Source organism: Plecotus auritus (assembly GCF_963455305.1).
Source record: "Plecotus auritus genome assembly, chromosome: 13".
Lineage (NCBI taxonomy): Eukaryota > Metazoa > Chordata > Mammalia > Chiroptera > Vespertilionidae > Plecotus > Plecotus auritus.
Window position 1 is genome coordinate 26,831,616 of NC_137779.1, and position 10,608 is coordinate 26,842,223.

The following is a 10,608-nucleotide window of genomic DNA, read 5'->3' on the forward strand; positions in this document are numbered from 1 at the left end:
CCTGGTATTCCCCGGGCTGCCCCCTGAGTCTCCTAACGCGTATTTCTTCCTCCACATTGGCAGAGTGAGATCAGTGACAGTTTATTTAAAGTGAGCTGGTTCAGCTCACAGTGTCCTGAGCACACTGCTTGTATGGACAGAGAAGAGGTGGCCGCAGTCCCAGACGCCACTGGACAAAGAAGCCTGCCTCATTAGCTTTCATCAGCCTTGAGCTGCGTGGGTCCTCCTGTGCCGGAGAGTGGCTTCTGGTCTCCCAGGCCTTTTGGGGGAAGTTTTTGGAGGTCCTTTAGGTTGAGAACTGCACATATAGGTTCAAGGACCTGGGAAAGCTGTACACGTTCTGAGAAAAGTCAAGTCATTGTCATGCAACCTTTTTTAAAAAAATATATATTATTTTATTGATTTCAGAGAGGAAGAGAGAGATAGAAACATCAATGATGAGAATCACTGATCAGCTGCTACCTGCACGCTCCCTACTGGGGATTGAGCCCGAAACCAGAGCATATGCCCTTGACCGGAATCGAACCCGGGACAGTTAGTCCACAGGTCAGTGCCCTATCCACTGAGCCAAACCGGCTAGGGCTATCATGCAACCTTTTATTGATTAAGTTAACATTTGTGAAGGCCAAGAAAAACTAAGAAATTTCAATCACTTAGGTAATAAGAAGAAAATGCATGAGGCCTCTAGAGTGCAATGAGGAACCTCGTGGAGAAGGCACCAGATGCTGGCCCCGAGGAGGAGAAAAGGTGGATGGGTTGCATTTTGGTCTTGGTGAGTGGGGTAGAAAAGGAAGGGTGAAATGGACTCCCCCAGTTTTGTTTTCAAGGCTTTTATCTTTTTGATCAAATCTAAAATCCTGCTGAAACGCAGTAATTTGACAGTGCAGATTGCTATCCATGAAGTCTCAAAACGCCCAAGTGCAAACCTTTGACCAGTTTCATATCCTCTATGTAAGATTAATCTGATAATTCTTGCATCAGATGCCATTAGTATATTAAAACATTTACTAGGCATTTGTGATAGAGCCATAAAAATAGATAAAATACAAAGTTCTGAGTCTTTGTGAAATGTAAGAAAACAGTGATGAGAAGCAGTAGCTCATTAAGTCTAAATAAGTGCCGGTGTAACAAAGCAAAGTAAAACCCAGTAACAAAATGAAAGCAAAATTGGAGAACTGCTGCTCTGCTATGGTAGTCACTAATCACTAACATTTGGCTATGAAGCACTTGAAATGTGACTACTCTGAATGAAAATGTACTGCAAGCATGCAATACACCCTGGATTTGAAGACTTAGTATAAAAAATACCTCATGAATCATTTTTATGTTGATTATATGTTGAAATGATGGTATGTTTGATATTTTGAGTTAAACTATTTTTTTTTTTGTGGGGTGTTGGTTTGTTTAGTTTTTTTGGTTTTGGGGTTTTTTTGCCCGTTTCTTTTTTTAAATTGGCTGCTAACATTTTTTAAATTACACAAGTGGCTTGCATTCTTTTTCTGTTGGATAACCCTGGTAGAGATTATATTTGGGTGAGGGAGACGGCACAGAGAAAGAGAGAGAAAGAAGGGAAATAAAAGTGCGCTAAGGTTCCTGCCTTCTTTAGGGAAAAGGTATGCATCATGACTAATCCTAGACACTGTTGGGATAAATAGGCGTGTTGATAGTGATTTTAGAATTAATGTGCATGTACCCCTCAGGACACACAAAGACTTTCCAAGCCACATGTGTGGGTACATGGATAAAACCTCTTTTCCAAGGTCCACATGCCTGAGAATGGTGCCTCTGCAGTAGATCGTTTTCCCCACCTCTCTCTGCACAGGCACCACTCCTATACCCTGCAGAGGAGAGACCCTCTTTCCACTCAGCGTATTCTTTCCAAGGTGCATTGCCCTGATGTTGACAAACCTCCGGGGTTCCAAACAAATAGGCCAGGCAAGCTCCTGGTGATGGCACTGAGGGAAAAAATGACCCTCACCACTGGGTATCAAATCCCTTTCCAACGCCATTGGTTCTCATTCTTCTTTTCAGTAAAATTGATGGAAGACAAAATTAGGTTGTCAGCTGTGAGTTTAATACAATAATTTTCAGTGATGGATTGGTATGTGACTTGGCTCCTAACTTGAAAGATGTTCCAACAATTGAAGGGCATTGTTAAAATAAAATGCCTTCCATTCCCATTCACTTAGCTTTATGAACAATGGGTTGGGCACTTACATTTTTTTTAATGAAAAACAAAATAAAATTGATGCCAAATCCTGTCTCATTATAGCAATAAGTACTATTAATCCATTAATCCAAACATATAGTTCCAATATAATTCTACTTTCTATGTTTAATAATTATTTATAACAATTTGGAATATAGTTTTGATAAACTATAATAAACTATCTTATTTTAATTCTGCTTTATGCGGAATTATTTTTATGGTAAGAAGAAAGTTTTAAAATACTTATATGTATATATTTACTTTTTTGCAGGGTAGCCTATTAGATAATCAAGAACAAACTTTCAAGTATAAAACTATATTACATTGGAATAAAAATCTGTAGAGAAAGTAGAATGGCAATATAACTTGAAAAAGAAGTGAAATAAAATTACAGATTCTTATTTTAACCCGCAAGGTCCTATTGTACTTTATGGGTTAAAAATCTATTACTACATTATTTATTTTGATTCTCAGAGCATTAAGTACATTCACATTGTTGTATAACTATCACCACTACTTCCAGAACTTTTTCATCACCCCAAATAGAAACTCTGTACCCATTAAGCAATAATTCTCCATTCCTCCCTTCCCCCAGCCCCTCGTTACCTCTGTTCTACCTTCTGTCTCTATTAATTTGCTTATGCTACTTGCCGCATATAAGTAAAGTCATACAGTACTTGTTCCCTTTGGGTCTGATTTATTTCACTTAACATAATATCTTCGAGGTTATTCGTGTAGTATGTATGGGAGCCTCTTTTTGACATGTGTCCTTTCTGACATGTCCCAATCATTCTTTGAACACGTCCTTATTTTCTGGCAGAACAAGATATTGCCGCTTCACCTATTCTTTCCCAGGCCCAGGCCTGGAATCAGTCATTTCTCCAAGGAGTTCCGACTCCTTTTAGTGAAGAATCATATTTAGTGACAAAGATCTGAGCACTAGGTATGTTCATGGCTTCTGGGGTATCTTTGCTTCTTAAATTCTCTCAGTGAAGAGAACTGGGAAATATAGTTATGTGTGTGTGTGTATATATATATATGGTATATATATATATTTTTAAATACATTTTTATTCATTTCAGAGAGGAAGGGAGACAGAGAGAGAGATAGAAACATCAATGATAAGAGAGTATCATGGATCAGCTGCCTCCTGCATGCCCCACACTGGGGATCAAGCCCGAACCCTGGGCATGTGCCCTGACCAGGAATCAAACCATGACCTCCTGGTTTATAGGTAGATGCTCAACCACTGAGCCACCCAGGACGGGCTAGTAATATCTTTTTAGTTCAGAGCGTCCTGCAGAAGACAGCCTCCGGGTTCCTTGGGAGCTGTGGAGAGCCGGGTAACACAGTTCGGGCCCAGGCCACATGTATAAGTGGAAGTTCCAGGCAGAGAGGATTCCAAGAAAGTTTGTTAAATGGAAGAGACTCAATTAGGAAGCCTCTCATCTTCTGCCTGTTGCCTTTTTCCTCTAAAGGGAAAAGGAATGCTAATGAAAGGTCAAAAGATTGAGAAAGTTCGCCAGCCATCTTGCAAGTCTGAGTAGGGAAGCCACGTGCTAAGGATATCAGAGGGGGAAAGACAAAAAGAAGTCTGGGTTCCTGGTGGCACCAGGGAGTGGCCCTCTAGCCCTGACCAACTTCAGACTGCCCACTTCCAGATCCCAACTTACATGAGGAATATTAATACCAGGGTGGCCGGGTTCTTGTCACAAGCCATACAACACAATCCTCACTTTCACAGGCACTTCCCCTACCCCCTTGCCCTAAGTTAGGTTTCTCAAACACCGTCTTTGTTTTTTCTTGTGAATGGGCTCCTGGCACTGCTGAGGAGCAAGTATGCTTGAGCAGAGCCACTGGGAGTAGGTGTGTCCCAGGATCATAATTTTTATCAGTGGCACTTCCTTCTGACACCAGGAAGAAAGATAGTCCTATAACATTATAACATCACTATTAAGTGACATATAACTGACTGAGTTCAACGGGAAGCAATAATGAGCTTAAGGCTGTAGATTACTTTTCCAGCTTATCTGTCTGCCCCACACTCCAGTCCTATCATTTTCTTGGCATATTCTTGTCCCCTGAGTTTGCCCGGCAAACCCCTGCTCATCGCTCTGTCTAAACCACCACCGTTTCTCCCCCTCAGCATTGGGGCTGGACCGTTCTTTGTTGTGGGGGGCTGTCCTGGGCTCTGTCGGGTTTTAGTAGCATTCCTGGTTTCCACCCATTAGATGCCAAGAAGCAGCACCTCGTCCCCACCCTCCTAGTTATGACAACCAAAATTATCTCGACTTCCAAATGTTCCCTGGGAGCCAAGGTCTCCCCGAGGTGAGAACCACTTCTCTAAACTCATGTTCAACAACACCCCACTCTGCACCTGCTCAGTTCCCATGCCGTCCTCCACAGACTCCAGCAAAACACCTGTGACGCTCGGCGGCAGGAGCGCACCTGCCTGGATCTCCATATCAGACTGTAAGCTCCTTGAAGGCAGGGACTGCATCTGAGTCCTTTTTGTATCCTTCTGTTTGTTTATTTTTATTTTATTTTTTAAAATATATTTTTATTGATTTCAGAGAGGAAGGGAGAGGGAGAGAGAGACATATCAGTGATGACAGAGAATCATTGATTGGCTGCCTTCTGCACACCCCCTACTGGGGATCGAGCCCCCAACTGGGACATGTGCCCTTGACCAGAGTGGAACCTGGGACCCTTGAGTCCACAGGCCGATGCTCAATCCACCGAGCCAAACCGGCTAGGGCCCTCTGTTTATTGACTAAACAGATTTCAAAATAGCTCAGGAGAAGAATGGGACTAGAATTCAGGAATTCTTGCCCCCTCGTGCTACGGTTTTGACTCTGTTAAAGATGCATGTGTCCCAGGCCGTTTCTTGGTTATCATATTTTATAAACTTCCATGCTGTAGTCGAGAGGCAGATTCTAGCAGGAAAGCACTGCATTGCTCACCTTTTCTAAACACCAATTAAAAATGGAAAAGAAAAGCAAACAACTTTTCATATTGTCACAAGGAAAACCCCTCAAAGGGTACAGAAAAAATGAAGAGCAAAGTTCTGTATAATATTTTTGTTTCCCTAATGGAATCCACGCTTCATCTGAATCTTCTAGAAAGTGTTACGTACTCTCCTCACCCAGGTCCAATTTCCCTCCCGATTTCATTTGATACAACTAAGAAACCAGTCTGGATGCACAGGGCTTCGTTGCCCTCTGGGAATGGATGAAGTTTTTAGGTTTGCTAGGACTCAGGATCCCGGTGCTTTTAATTTTATGATTGTGTGGGGTTTTTTATTTTATTTTTTTTTAAATATACTTTATTGATTTTTTTACAGAGAGGAAGGGAGAGGGAGAGAGAGATAGAAACATCAATGAGAGAGAAACATCGATCAGCTGCCTCCTGCACACCTCCTACTGGGGATGTGCCCGCAACCAAGGTACATGCCCTTGACCGGAATCGAACCCGGGACCCTTCAGTCTGCAGGCCGAGGCTCTATCCACTGAGCCAAACCGGTTAGGGCTGTGTGGTGTTTTTTAAAAAGGAGGACATTTGTGAACCGTTTGAGTGAAGTTGAGACACTGAACAGGAAATCCTCCTGGTCCCTTTGACGAATGTTTCCTTCAATCCTGGGGCTGCCCTCCGCTTTTGGGACAGGAGTTGCGACACTTCCTGCAGCTCATTTGTGAGTATTCGGGTTCTGAGAAATTCAACACTCCTTTGGCTTCTGCAAAACAGCGACAGTTCGTTTGTCCAGTGACTTGTTCAACGGAGCCTAACGGCAGGACGGCAAAAGGAAAAGATCCGACTGCACAGTGTGAAGCTGGCCGCTTCGCAGGTGGTTGTGTCTCTCTCTCCCTCTTTTTTTTTATCAGAGGTCAGCTTTTATTGACTGTTACCAAAGAGCCAATTTAGTTAAAAAGCCCAAAGCCCATGTCATCATCAGACTCCTCAGATTCTTCTTTCTTCGCTTCCACTTTCTTCTCCTCAGCTGGGGCCCCAGCGGTGGCGGGGCGGGGGGGGCGGGGGGGGGCGCGGGGGCAGGACCTGCTGCTGGTGCAGCACTAGCTGCAGGCCAGGTCCGCCAGCCCCTCCATTGCAGACGAGACTCCCAGTGTTGACATTGGCCAGAGCCTGTGCAAACAAGCGTGGCCGGAAAGGTTCAGCATACACACCAGCTGCTTTACTGAGGCGTTGATCTTATCCTCGTCACCGTCACTTCACCGTCCTGCAGGATAAGGGCCGAGTAGATGCGGGCGAGCTCCGAGACTGAGGCCATGGGGAGGGTGAGCGCTGGGCCAGCGCTGCCGGGAGCGGTGCTAGTCGCCGGGTGAAGGGAGGGCCTCACCCCAACGCGGCCTTAGCTTCCTGGGAAGAACGGAGCACCTTACCGGCAGCTGGGGAAAGGGGCTGTGGTTGTGTCTCTTGAAAGAAAGCACAAACTCCCCATTGTGGGTACCTTTGTGGACACCCAGGTTCAAAAGCGGCAAGAGAAGCAAGTTGTTTTTGTGGGGTTTTTTTAAATATTTTTATTGATTTCAGAGAGGAAGGGAGAGGGAGAAAGAGATAGAAACATCCATGATGAGAGAGAATCATTGATGGGTTGTCTCCTGCACGCCCCCCTCTGGGGATGGAGCCTGCAACCTGGGCCTGTGCCCTTGACCGGAATCAAACCCGGGACCCTTCAGTCCGGAGTCTGACGCTCTATCCACTGAGCCAAACCAGCCAGGGCGAGAAGCAAGTGCTGTCTGACGTGAAAGCAGTTTAAGAGCAGCAGGCCCCCTTCCTTTGTACTGGAATGAATCTCAGTTCACTGGTTTTGAAAAAAAATTTTTAACATACGTTCCATTTTGGTGTCATTTTAGATTTACAGAGGGGTTACCAAGGCAGTACAGAGGATTCCCTTATAAACCCCCACCCAGTTCCAGCTCCCCTCCTGGTATTCACTGACATGACCAATGGGACATTTCCCAAAACTGAGAAACCAACAGGGACACATTACTACGATTAACTAATTCTAGACGTGATTGGGATTTCCCCAGTTTCCCCCCGAATGTCTGTTCTCTGCGCCAGGATCCTGCCTCGGTTTTGCTCCTGTGGGGTACCTGTGCTGTTGCAAAATGGTTTTTGACTAACTTCAGCAAATAATATTTATCTGAAGAGCTGAATTCACTCAAGTGGAACCTTCCCAGACACGTACATACTCTGAAGCGTTGACTCCAAAATAACAACTGAATTCTTTCCCCATTGCTTTTGGTTTTTTTATTATTATATTTTTGTTAACCCTCACCCGAGGATATTATCCCATTGATGTTTTTTAATCCTCACTCTAGGAGTAAGGATATTTTTTCCATTGATTTTTTAAAAATATATATATTTTTATTGATTTCAGAGAGGAAAGAACAGGGAGAGAGTGAAACATCCATGATGAGAATCATGGATTACCTGCCTCCTGCAAGTCCCCCACTGGGGATCGAGCCCACGATCCAGACATGCGCCCTTGACCAGAATCGAACCTGGGACCTTTCAGGTCCCAGGCTGACGCTCTATCCAGTGAGCCAAACCAGCCAGGGCTCTTTTTTTTTTTTTTTTTATTGTCTAAAGTTTTACATATGTCTCCTCCCCCCCCCCGCCCTCCCCCCCCCCCCCGCACATTGACCTATCCCCCCAGCCATTCCCACCCCGGGTAAGTCCCCACCACCCCAGTGTCTGTGTCCATTGGTTATGCTAATATGCATGCATACAAGTCCTTTGGTTGCTCTCTAACCACCCCCCTCTCCACCTCCCCTGCCATTTGTCTCTGGGTCTATTTTTGTTCATCAAATTACATTGATCATTATATCCCACATATGAGTGAGATCATGCGATATTTATCTTTCTCCAACTGGCTTATTTCGCTTAGCATAATGCTCTCCAGTTCCATCCATGCTGTTCCATTGATTTTTAGAGAGAGTGAAAGAGAGAGGAGAGAGAAACTTCGATGTGACAGAGATACATGGATTGTTGCCTCCCACACTCGCCCTGATTGGGGGTGGGGATCAAACTTGCAAACCAGGTATGTGCCCTTGACTGGGAATCGAACCTGAGACCCTCTGGTGTACAAGCTGACGCTCTAACCATTGAGCACACCAGTCAGAGCTTTCCACTTTGCTTTTAGCAGATGTTGTGAGTTTTTTTGTATCACCTGGCTCAAAAGAGACTGGATTTCCTGAGAATGGCCTAGAGATTCTCAACATTAAAAAAAGAAACACTCTCTTTTATTTATAGTTTACTTTGTACATCTGATATACATGTGGGGAAAGTCTAAAAGTTATACCTTTTCTGTTCTCACAATTTCTTTTTTTTTTCCATGAAAAATGCCGGGATTTATGTGGTCCTAAGAGCCAGTTGTATAAAATATAGACCAAACTGTGGTTTGGTGAATAAAGGGGATCTGAGAAGAAAAAAGCTTTGGGAGTGGAGGAGGAAGTAGAATGGTGTTTGCTTCTAAGAATACTGGGACAGCCCTAGCTGGTTGGGCTCAGTGGACAGAAGGGTCCCGGATTCGACTCCCGTCAGGGGCACATGCCTGGGTTGCGGGCTCAATCCCCAGTGTAGGCCATGCAGGAGGTAACTGATCAATGATTCTCTCTCATCATTGATGTTTCTATCTCTCTCTCCATCTCTTCCTGTCTAAAGTCAATAAAAATATATTTTTTAAAAAAGGACAGAGGTCATCCATCTTTCCTTTCCAGACCTGTAAGCCCGATCCTTACAACCTGGTGGCTAGGGGCCCTGGCTTGTGAAATAGTCAGAGGGACACGAGGCAGGTTTCCAGCTCTAACACACACTGGTCAGGTAACCTAGGATAAGTTACTTAATCTCTCTGCGCCTCAGTTTCCTTGTCAGTAAGATAAGAATCAAGTATCGAACATGATAACGGATGCAGGTGGAGTACTGTTGTCGGCCTAAGCAGTTTCCCCTACGGCAGTGGACGTTCCCACCTCCTCCTGGCCCACCATGAATCACCCTTTCTTCCATGTTCCCATATTTGGTAACCGAGAAGTTCGACAGGGCCTAGCAGGCGAAGTGGAACAACAGTGTCCGAGTCTTTAATATTTCTCTAATTCGGTCTAAAATTTTGTTTAAAATCCTCGCCCGAGGGCATTTTTTCCCATTGATTTTTTTTTAAATATATATATCTTTATTGATTTCAGAGAGGAAGGGAGAGGGAGAGAGAGGGAGAGAAACATCAATGATGAGAGAGAATCATTGATTGGCTGCCTCCTGCACACCCCCTACTGGGGATCAAGCCCGAAACCTGGGCATATGCCCTTGGCTGGAATCGAACCAGGGACCCTTCAGTCTACAGGCCGACGCTCTATCCACTGAGCCAAACCGGCTAGGGCTTCCCAGTGATTTTTAGAGAGAGTGGAAGAGAGAGGGAAAGACAGAAACATTGATGTGAGAGAAGCACATCGATTGGTTGCCTCCTGCATGAGTCCTGACCAGGGCGCGGGAGGAGCCTACAAGGGAGGTATAAGCCCTTGACCGAACTGAACCCGGGACCCTTTGGTCCGCAGGCCGACGCTCTCTCCACTGAGCCAAATCGGCCAGGGCTAAGCATAAAATTTAACCACGGAGTACAAGCAGGGGTGGTGTCCCAGAAACAGGAAAAATATTATAACAATGGACACCAGGTGAGTTGCTCCCTCCCCCACCCTGAGGACAAAGCACCCACGCTGACCCCTGGGTGGGCCAGACCTGCCCTGTTCCGATGGCCTGCGATAACATTCCCAGCAGAGGGCTGCAAACATTTGCTGAGCACACAGACCTTGCCCTACTGTGAGATTCCAGGGGCGGAGGAGTTTGGATTACACCATAAATGGGTGTTGGTGGCTTGTGGGAGCTGCTCTGCACCCGAGTGAGACTGGGGGGGAAAGTTGGGATGTGCCATTTTTAAAATGGGACCCCATTGTTTTGTATAAAACACATTCATTTTCCATTTGAAGTATTCGTTGTGTTTCCCGGTATATAGCTTCAGCATTATAGCCTTTATTATAGTCCTTCAGAGCCACACTATGCATCCAAAACACTTGTCTGAACCTGAGCGATCTGTAGCGTCTTGGGGAGCTGAGAGGTAGTGGACGGACCGCTGAATTTGAGCTTGACGGGGGTTAGCACCTGGCTCTGCTGGATGACCTGGAATAGAGCATGAACCTCTTCCAGAGCTTCCCTTGTCATTATTGATTGTTTTTACTAGAAGACGCAGGGATGTGCATGAAGGCAGCCTATCGGAGAGCCCGCAGTGGTGGTACCGGAGGAGCGAGGGCCTAACTCCCCAGGGCCATCCGGGAAGGCTTCATAGAGGAGGTGATGTTCACGTGGGCCTTGAAGGGTAAGTAGGCGTTTGC

General features: G+C 45.3%; 1 pseudogene across 1 annotated transcript; it reads right to left on the minus strand.

Moving 5' to 3' along the window:
* Nucleotides 1-6,126: 6,126 nt before the first annotated feature.
* Nucleotides 6,127-6,494, minus strand: LOC308238222 (large ribosomal subunit protein P1-like; annotated as a pseudogene). The gene is made up of 2 exons: nucleotides 6,429-6,494; nucleotides 6,127-6,349 (listed from the first exon to the last, which is right to left on the minus strand). The product of its transcript is annotated as a large ribosomal subunit protein P1-like (transcript).
* Between the last annotated feature and the right edge of the window lie 4,114 nt (nucleotides 6,495-10,608).